The sequence below is a fragment of the Melopsittacus undulatus genome, chromosome Z (assembly GCF_012275295.1).
Source record: "Melopsittacus undulatus isolate bMelUnd1 chromosome Z, bMelUnd1.mat.Z, whole genome shotgun sequence".
Classification (NCBI taxonomy): Eukaryota; Metazoa; Chordata; class Aves; order Psittaciformes; family Psittaculidae; genus Melopsittacus; species Melopsittacus undulatus.
In genome coordinates, this window is record NC_047557.1 from 25,505,489 (window position 1) to 25,515,182 (window position 9,694).

Below are 9,694 nucleotides of genomic sequence, written 5' to 3' on the forward strand. Positions count from 1 at the left end.
TGTTACCACAGGCTGTTGTTCCACTGAGCCTTGCTGTCAGGAAGTAGCAGTATGCAGAATGGGACTAATATCCACGTGCAGTTTTGTTAAGTCTGAAGAAGAAGGAGGTGGCAGCTGTCACCACAACTAACCAGCTTTTTAGTGAATAGTTCAGCCACAGGTCGAATGTCTCAGAACGCAGCACTTCAGAGCTTAAGTCTTCTGATCATATTTCGACCATTCCTAGTGCTTTTGACCTTATGACATTCAAGGATAACAATGTGAAGGAAACTCAAAAAATCCGAACAGGTCTAACCATAGCTTTGCACAGTGCTCCTTTTCTCTGTAAAGCAGAAATGTAAAAACAAACTAGCTTTTACCGCTAGATGGCATATAAGGATTGGGTTGTTTTGGGTTGGTTTTTTTTTTTTTTGAGATGTCCTGAAACACGGTCCTGAAAACTGCCTAACTAAGAAAAATGATGGATTTCTGACATACTTTTCTTCTTCTCCCCATGCAGTTTGGGCTTGAGCACACAAGTGAGTTACTGATACAGAAGCACACAAACAGAACTAAAGTTTTCTTGGAATAACTATGGAAGCCTGCCTGTACATGCAAAAAAAAAAAATCAAATCTTAGCTTGTTGAATCAACTGTACTGCAGATAGCCACCGATAATGGCTTGTTGCTGTCCCTTGAGGTGATCTGATCTAAGTGCCACCAGCATAGTAATAGAGCAAGGCTTGAGTATTGCTTCTACAGTAGTTGGTACCTTAGAGGGAGAGTGAGTCACCTACCTTCGAGTCAGCTGCTTTGTCCCCTTCTCCTTAGGAGCTGCTGCTCCTGGGAGATATCTGTATCTCTAGTGCTATAGAGTGAACAAACACCTTAACACAGGAGTCCAAGTTGCTCCAAAATTGAAATGCTCTTCTCTGAACTTATTTATGTTAACTGTAGAGAAATAAATATGGATGTCCCTTTGTTGCTGTACAAGTGATAGCATTGCCTGCATTTTCTCATTACCCCCTGAGCAGGTTGTCCCAAACATCACATGCGATTACAGAGCTGCTGCTGTGAGTCACTATCTACCTGACTGTCGAAGGTCATAGGGGCAGCACCAACCTAAACTTCTTGGCTTAGGTGCTAACTCTGGTTCCATGTTTTATAAAGGCTATTCAATTATTTTTTTTTTCCAGTGGCATAAAGCTGACAAATGTCTGGCATCTTTGCTTAGTGATTGCAAATAAACTGACAACTTTGCTTAGTTACAAAGGCAAAAATAGATTAATGTGGGCAAGAATCAGAGTAGTAAATGTGGGCTGTTATCTGAAGACAGCAAAGCTCAATACCAGGGCTTCAGGTGCCCCTAATGATGCCAAAATTATTGCAGCTAACACTCTCTGGGATGCCACAGCCTTCTCTAAGAAGGATGCCACTGGTAGGATCATCGTTCTGGATTTGTTAGCTTGTGTCATATGTGAGAGAAACAGTGTTGTTTTCACATATTGGGGATGGGGCTTTGCAATATTAAGACATTGTAATATTAAGGCTTTGCAATAGTAAGACTTTGCAATATTGGGACTGGGGCTAAGTTACTAAGGGAACAAAACAAAGGGTTTGTAATACCATGACTTAAACAGACACACTCTGTGGTTAAAAACAATGTCATTTTCGGGCAACAGACACACTCTGTGGTTAAAAAGAATGGTATCTTTGTATGACCTATGAAACTAAGCCTGTGCAGACTGGTTGTGTAGTTAAACAGTAAGTTGGGGTACTGCAAGTATGCCAGAGAGTTATGAAATCGAACCATAAAAGGAGATAAATAAATGAGAGGAAATGGCGTATGAAGGGGAGATGTAAACAGAGGTGGGACAGTTAGCATGTAGATTATACGCATCAGATAGGCTATACGCCTTGGAATACCCAAAAATGGAGAAACAAGGGAGGAAATTTGTGCATGGGGTAGGGAATATAAACCAAAGTTCTGCTTTTGCTGTGTGTGCCTACTTGCTAGGACACCTGCTTTTGCAAAATCGCTAATAAATAGCTGCTTCACTGTTGTGTCTACCCGAGCTTTTACAAGAAAAGTTTTTATCTAGAGACCGTTTCTCACGTCATATGTGCCCCACTTCTCAGTGCAGCCGCACAAAAGATTATTATTTCTTTTCTTGGGGTATGCTGTTACAGTGTCCATTGTCTGTGGTATGCTTGCACCCACGGAACATGCCTCCCCACTCTGCTCTGTCTGAGTACCCGTGTACAGTCCACTGCCATCAGCTCCAGCTGCACTTCTGCTCAAGCCCTGCTGATACTGCTCCTGCTCCACATCCTGGCCTCTGGCAAACCTTAAACTAACAAGGGCCAGGCAACAGCACAGAAGTGTGTCATTTGCCTGCATTCTGTGGGACTTTAGCATGCACAAGCTTTAGCATGCCCCAGAAATTAAAATGACTTTGCTTGCTGCAGAAAGAAAAACAATCACACAGGCCAATATAGAAGTAAGTGGCTCAGAAACAATAAAGCTTCCTGTGACTTTTTTATCATGTTATAGCAGGGCAGAAATGACCAATCACATGTGAGAACATATGGGTGTTACACCTATTTGATGTGCAATACATACATGTTAACTGCAGAACTTGCGGTCTTCCCACTTCCCCCCATCATGAACACGCTACAGGTCGCATATTTTTCAAGTTCTGGTTTTAATGAAGAATCAAAAGGAGCACAAGCATTGGATGGTGTGCAGGTGTAATACATTGTAATAGAATTTGTAATACATTGTTGTTGTGGTTTAAACACAGTCATCCCTAAATCAGGGAGTCTGTCTCTCACCTCCCCCCTTCCCCCCCCCCCCCCCCCCCCCCCTTCTTGCCCTCCCCCTGAAGGATGGATGGAGAAGAGAACCGAAAGAATGTAGCTTCCACAGGTTGAGATAAGAACAGTCCAGTAACTAAGGTATAACACAAATCACTACTGCTACCACCAATAATAATGATAAAGTAAATAACAAGGGAAGAGAATGCAACACCTCACCAGCCACCAACTGATAACTCACCCCACCCCGCCAACCGAACACTGACCGATACCTCCTCCAGCCCTGCAGTGAACTAGCCGTTCTGGGTAACTCTCAGTTACATCCTAGGCATGACGTGCTATGGTATGGAATACCTCTTTGGCTAGTTTGGATCAGGTGTCCTGCCTCTGTTTCCTCCCAGCTTTCCCTCCTCCCTGGCAGGGTCAGGCTAAACATTTGAGTAGTAACTAAAAATGTTGGTGTTATCCGCACTGTTCCCAGGCCAAAAGTAAAAAAACACAGCACTACACCAGCTACTAGGAAGGAGAAAAAATGACTGCTGCTGCTGAACCCAAGACAATTGTAAAAAATTTGTTGACAATTAAAAGACTGTCTTTAAAGGACATATTCTTGCAAATGCAGTCTTTTTTTTTATCAGGGTTACTGTGGAAAAAAAATAGAGACAGTTTTGTGAGGGAAGATAGGAAGCTACCTAATCACCAAGTTAATTAGACAGGCAGCTTTGTTCAGTTGACTCATATTTCATGAGAAATTCTATAGATGTATTATCAGTTAATTAAAAAATAACTGGGGTAGTGATTACAAAACTGCTGTAGTCAATTACGGCCATGGAGAATTGCATGTAACTATTCATATTGCAATGCATTAGGTTGAGAGTCTCAATTAGAGCAAATCAGGTGTGACCTCTTTTAGTAAGTGTGTGGTATGAAACACCTGATCATCCACTAGACGCCTGATGAATTAGAATTATCTCAATAGGTTTATTATCTGAATAATAACCAAATTGGATTTAATCTAGTTAAAATTAAACCCAATTATTTTCCAAATTTTGTTATTGATTATTAGATGATCAAATAATATCCAAATGAAACTCAATGACCAGGCTATCAGTGGTTTTGACAGGAAACCAGATTTTTATTTTTTACATTTATTTGGGTTGAGATGTAGGCAATGCATCTGATTTTTATCTAGTATGTACTTTTTCCTGCAAAACATTACTGTTTTTTTCTGGGGTAAAGTGACTGTCAGGATTGCGGGTTTTAGCTCTTCTTTTCATTCTCAGCAGCCTCTTGAGTCTGATTCATTCCTCACATCCGGAACAGCCTCCATCTCACTGAAATGGAACAAAAGTTGTGTCAGATAAGCAATGTTCAACATGATATCCTATTCCCAATTATGCCCCTGTGACTCTTCTGTGTTTTCTCCTCTGGGGACTGGTGTGTCCTGGAATAGAACTTTCAGACTGTACTTTTTTTTCAGAGGGTCTTCTAGTATAAACTTTTTGAGTATTTGTGGATGTACTATAGGAATTTATATCTGCCTTTAACCATAAAGTTATGCTTGCATGCCACAGACACTTTTGAATCTAAGAAGGTTTAGTGCTTTTATAATGCAATTTTTTTTAGTCATTCTACTTAGAGGGACATACATTATTTCCACCTGTGATCCTCATTAGAAATATTTGTAACATGTTCCCAAAATATTCCATCAAGGTCTAAAACAGATCAGGAAGAATATTTATAGCAAGGAGGGCACAAAATGTCACCAGGAAGGCTGTACTCAAAGGGACACACCATACTTTGCATTAACAGCTGGGGTTCAGCTCACCTCTAAAAACGGTGCTGAAAAGCCAGAGAAGGTAGGTGTAGCAGATTTTTTGGAGGGATTGCTCTGCGTTGTGACAAAACTTGTAGTGTCTTTCTTTTTTCACCATTCTGCTTAGTTGGCTTCCCAAACATCAATAAACCACAAAAATCAAAATTTCTTTGGTATCAGCAGAGCCCTCCAAAAATTCTCTTCTGGCTGTCTGTTAGAAAAGCACAGAAAGTAAGCAGGAATCCATCTGTGTTTTGAAAGCAGGAAGGTTAGCAGTGAAAATTCCCCCAGGACCATGGTTTCAAGGCAGTTCTGAACTCAAATGTTTTTTTCTCTTCCTCAAAAGCTATCACAATGGTTTCTTTCCACATGATGATTCTGCTTGCAAGCCAATTGCTTCCAAACCTTTGCATTAACCAGGTCCTTCTCTTCACATGGTATTTCTTGGCTGTCTTTTTCTCAGGCAGTTTTCCTACATTTTTCATAAAACCACAGAACAACCCAGGTTGGAAGTGATATCAAAAGGCCATCTGGTCCAATCAGCATCTTGAACACCTCCAGTGTCAGTGGCTCTACCATGTCCCTGGGGACTTTGTTCCAGTGATTGATTGTTCTCAATCCATACTTACCATTATAGGTGGCTCTTACCTTAGCTATAGTGGTGTCCCTTACACTAGAACTTTATAATCCTTGTTAAATATTCATTCTGGTGATATACAGTGGCCAACATAGCACAATGGAGGTTGAAAAAAGGATGGATGTAAAAATGGAGATGAATGCGAAGTTTGTACAAATTTATTACAGCAGGTAATGAATTTAACATAAATATATACGTATATATTTTTACTAAGAATTAACAAGTTAAGGCTTAAATAAGTCACAGTTCTAGTGCAGATGTGTACGGTGCAGTAGGTGTCAGTAGAGATTTCACTGGCCTTCAAGCTCCCAGAGAAGTGAACATGGCAGTTCAAGGTGAGTTTAAAGAAGAACATGTAGAGGAAGGTTGCTCCCGAAGTGGTAATGGCCACTTTCCTCACTTTTCCAACACAGATATGTGAAATTCTTGTGTTAGAATTATCTTAATAATGGGTAACCTATACTGCTTGTTTTCTACTACAATGTTCTTTTAAATCTCATTGCAATTTATGTACGCATAAACACACTCAAGTCACCACAACATTTCTGTTAAGATCCTTGTCAGCTGAAAAATGTTATAGCTCCCTCTTGTTACTAACCACACCAGAACTCACTTTCTGGGTTTCTTGTTCAAATATTGAACAGTGCAAATTTGCAGCTAGTGTCTGAAGGAGTGTATGAGGCTGGCTACAAGTGAGCCCAACAAAAAGACAAACTTCTCACTGTTGCTGATGTGTTTGATACCTGATCCAACTACTGAATTAGTGATGATGAAACAACTTTGAAATAGTACTAAGACTGAACGAAGGCCTAAATTATGTATGACACCACTAGCTTTTTTCTCCCTCTTTCTTCACTCCCCTGTTCCCTGCTGCTATTGTTGACTGTCCTGTCATCCAGCAGCCCTCTTTTTCACTGCAGATGGAGCATGAATATTTCTGAAAGTTGACATTTTTGCTCATAGCCCAGCTACACATGTCAGGAATGCTGTAGTATGAAAGTGTAATGCTACTTGCTGTCATGTCTCTGTTCAAATGACTTCTTGGTCATTAACTAGTCTCAGCAGCATCACTCTGGGACAAACATCTGTGTTTTCCTCTGCTTAATGAGAGGGCTGAGAGGAGAATTCTATTACCACATTGCCAATACAAATTAATCACCTCTTCTCTGAGGAACATACTAATAGTTTTTAAGATGAGAGGAAAAGAATCTGCCCTGTGCTAGATTGATTTTTCAAGATATTTTAGTAACAAATAATGTTTCTTTTACAAGAGTAGCGATCAGGGACAGATATAAAAATATTGCTTTAGTCTTTGGGTAACTTTGAACATGAAACTAGATAACAATTAGAAACTTATTTGAACAGCTACAGTGTAATGAGAAATAAATGTATTTTCAAGCCATTAAAACTCTCAGAGGGGCTGGATGGCTGCCAGTGGCAAAGGTCTGTGACTTTGATACATGCACCTTGTTTAATGACTTCACAGAAATCTGGAAAACTTCACAACACAAAAATTATTCCTCACAGTCAAGCCTCTCAGACCATTTTGTGCCACAGGGTGGTGAAATTTTCTCCTGATTGCTTTGATCCTTTAACTCTCTTTAGCCTTTCTGATATCCTACAGGGCTGTGTGGAGGAATTGAAGATAGATTGCCAGGCCTGACTACAGAAAGTAACAACTAATGGAAAAGACATTCTCTGAACTGCTCAGGGCTGAAATCTGGGGCCAAGGGCTAGCTCTTGACTCAAAAGTCATAATCAGAAACTGGTAATTATGACAAAATCAAAAGGGGAAGGCAGGAGTGTCTTGAGTGGTTCTATGCCCCTCATGCTCTCACCTGTGCCATGGCCAGAGCTGACAGGCACCAGATCCTCTGCCAACTGCCTGCCAGCCCACTAGAGTGGCCAGCAGGGTCTTGCTCTCCTGCGCAGGAGCAGCAGAGCCACAGACATGGGTCATGCCATGTGCAAAGGTGCTGTCCTGGGGAACTGTACTTGGGACCATCCCCAGGTTCAATTTGTTAGAGTTGATGCAGCTGTGCTGTATCACTTTTCAGCCTCCCACAGTTTCTCCTCAGCTTCTGGAGTTACAGAAGCAAGCCTCCTCCTTCCTTTCCCCTGTGTAGCTGCACACAAACACTGAAGGTATGTTGGGGACATTCTTTGTGACTTGTGACTCTCCCTCCTTGAGACCTGCTATCTTGAGACATTGTGGTAAAATTGAGATTAATGAGAATTTTTCAGGCATTTCTAACAAATACAGTTTGTCTGGGGGAGTATTCACATGGACTGCTGAGATGCTTTGTCTCTCAGAGGAAAGTACATTTCTCCTTAAAGCTGCACGATCTTACCAAGTAGGGTGATGTGCAAGATTTAGTAGTTATGAAGGACAGCATTTCAGACCTGAGCACCTCAAGGCTGTGTGTCTGGACTCAGGGAGTACCTGGTCTTCCTGATTCATCTGTGACTAACCCCAAATTTTAAGTGAAGAACTATGGTTCTGCCTAACTTTTAAACCTCAGAACATTACAGATGTAATCAGACACTAACTGTTTTTAACTAATCAGCATAATCTTGTACATATATACTCCAGATCTTTACCCCTGGCAAAAATTAAATTACCTTTAGTTGAAATCCACATCCTTCAGTGACAGATTTAAGGCTGAGCTACCTCTTGCTGTTGCCTGTAATGTGCCTGGACCTGGACAATGCACAGAAATGTAATTGTCCTGTGTTCAGCAGTAGCTGGTGCAGTGCTGTGTTTCTGACTTTTGGCCTGAAAATAGCGCTGATAACACCGATGTTTTTTGTTACTGCTCAGTAACGTTTAGTCTGACCAAGGACTTTGTGAGTCTCATGCTCTGCCAGGGAGGAGGGAAAGCCAGAAGGTAGCAGAGACAGGACACCTGACCCAAACTAGCCGAAGAGGTATTCTACACCACAGCACATCATGGCTGGGATGTAACTGGGAGTTACCCAGAAGGGCACTCTCTCTTGGCCTCATTTTTGGGGTGTGGTATCATATTCTCTTCCCTTGTTATTTCCTTTATCATTATTATTATTGGTGGCAGCAGCAGTGGTTTGTGTTATACCTGAGTTACTGGACTGTTCTTATCTCAACCCGTGGGAGTTACACTCTTTCAATTCTCCTCCCCATCCTTCCGGGAGTGGGCCATGGGGTGGGGAGGAGCAGCTAGACTGCGTGGCAGACAGAGTTTAAATCACTACAGTAATTTAACCTGGTCAGGTATCACAGCAACACAACTGAGCCACTCCTAAGACTGGTAACAGACACCACCAGGGCTAGCACTGTACTTTGTAAATAAACCTGCTGGCTAGCAACTGCTATATAAATTGCTAATTCAAGACACACTGCACAACACAAGTAAAGCTTCAGAGGCAGAGCATTCTACACACACAAGCAACAGCTGCAATACCCTTTCAGTTGCTCCCATCTTAAGATTAGGAAGCCTATGCTGAAGTGTTGAAAACCTGTGACAAACAGGTGTGTGTCTGTTTTCTGCTTTTGTCTATTAGTTAAAGCATCTAGTGAAAAGTTTTACATCCTTCTCTTCAAAACAGCAGATTGAATATAAAGTTGTCTATATAGAACTTAATCATTGAAGTTATCCCTACACAGAATTGATTTGCAAACGTAATATTCACAAAGGACAGATATTCAGACTTGTCCTGTAAATAGTATAGAAACGTAAGATACCTGATGTACCTGACTACAGTGGTTGAAAATGCACTCTCCCTGGGGTCTTCAGAAAGAACCATTTAACCTGTTACATGCTGGTAGATTGCAGTCCAAATACGTGCTGCTAACAGCATGATTTTCCAAGGTTATGTGAGCTTGCTTCATTCCTCTGGAGGACCCTCAGTCCCTGGCCTGTGAGCCCAAGTGGGACAGCAGCAGTCACAATGAGGTCACAACAGGGAAAACAGTTTGGTAGACAGGGTCATATTTTCTATTATTGCTAGAAAATCTGAAAGCCATTGACTGAAGGAGATAAAAAGAATGCTGAAGCAGGAGTTGGAGGGAAAAGGAGGTTGCTATTCATATGATCAACGGGCTTTGATCCCCAAAGATTTCCCAGGTCACAATAAATCAGAAGAATCAAATTCCATGAAAATACATGGAAGAGCACATCAGTGCTGAGTGAAGGTATCGGTAGCTGAAAGAAAGCATGCTCAATGTATGTAGAGCATGGCCAGTCATTGCACACCTTGTACAAACCCACACAAGCCGATGCAAACAATTCTGTATGTTCTAGGTTTCATGGAAATAATTAATCTTCATTATGTAAGATTCCAGCTCCAAATTGTTGGTTCTTTTTTTTTTCCAAAATAAAAATGCAAAACATCTTGAAATCCATCTTTGCTGTAAGAAGCTGTAAATTGTTAATGTTCAGTGCTCCATGCAGATGTTATCACTGCCTATAA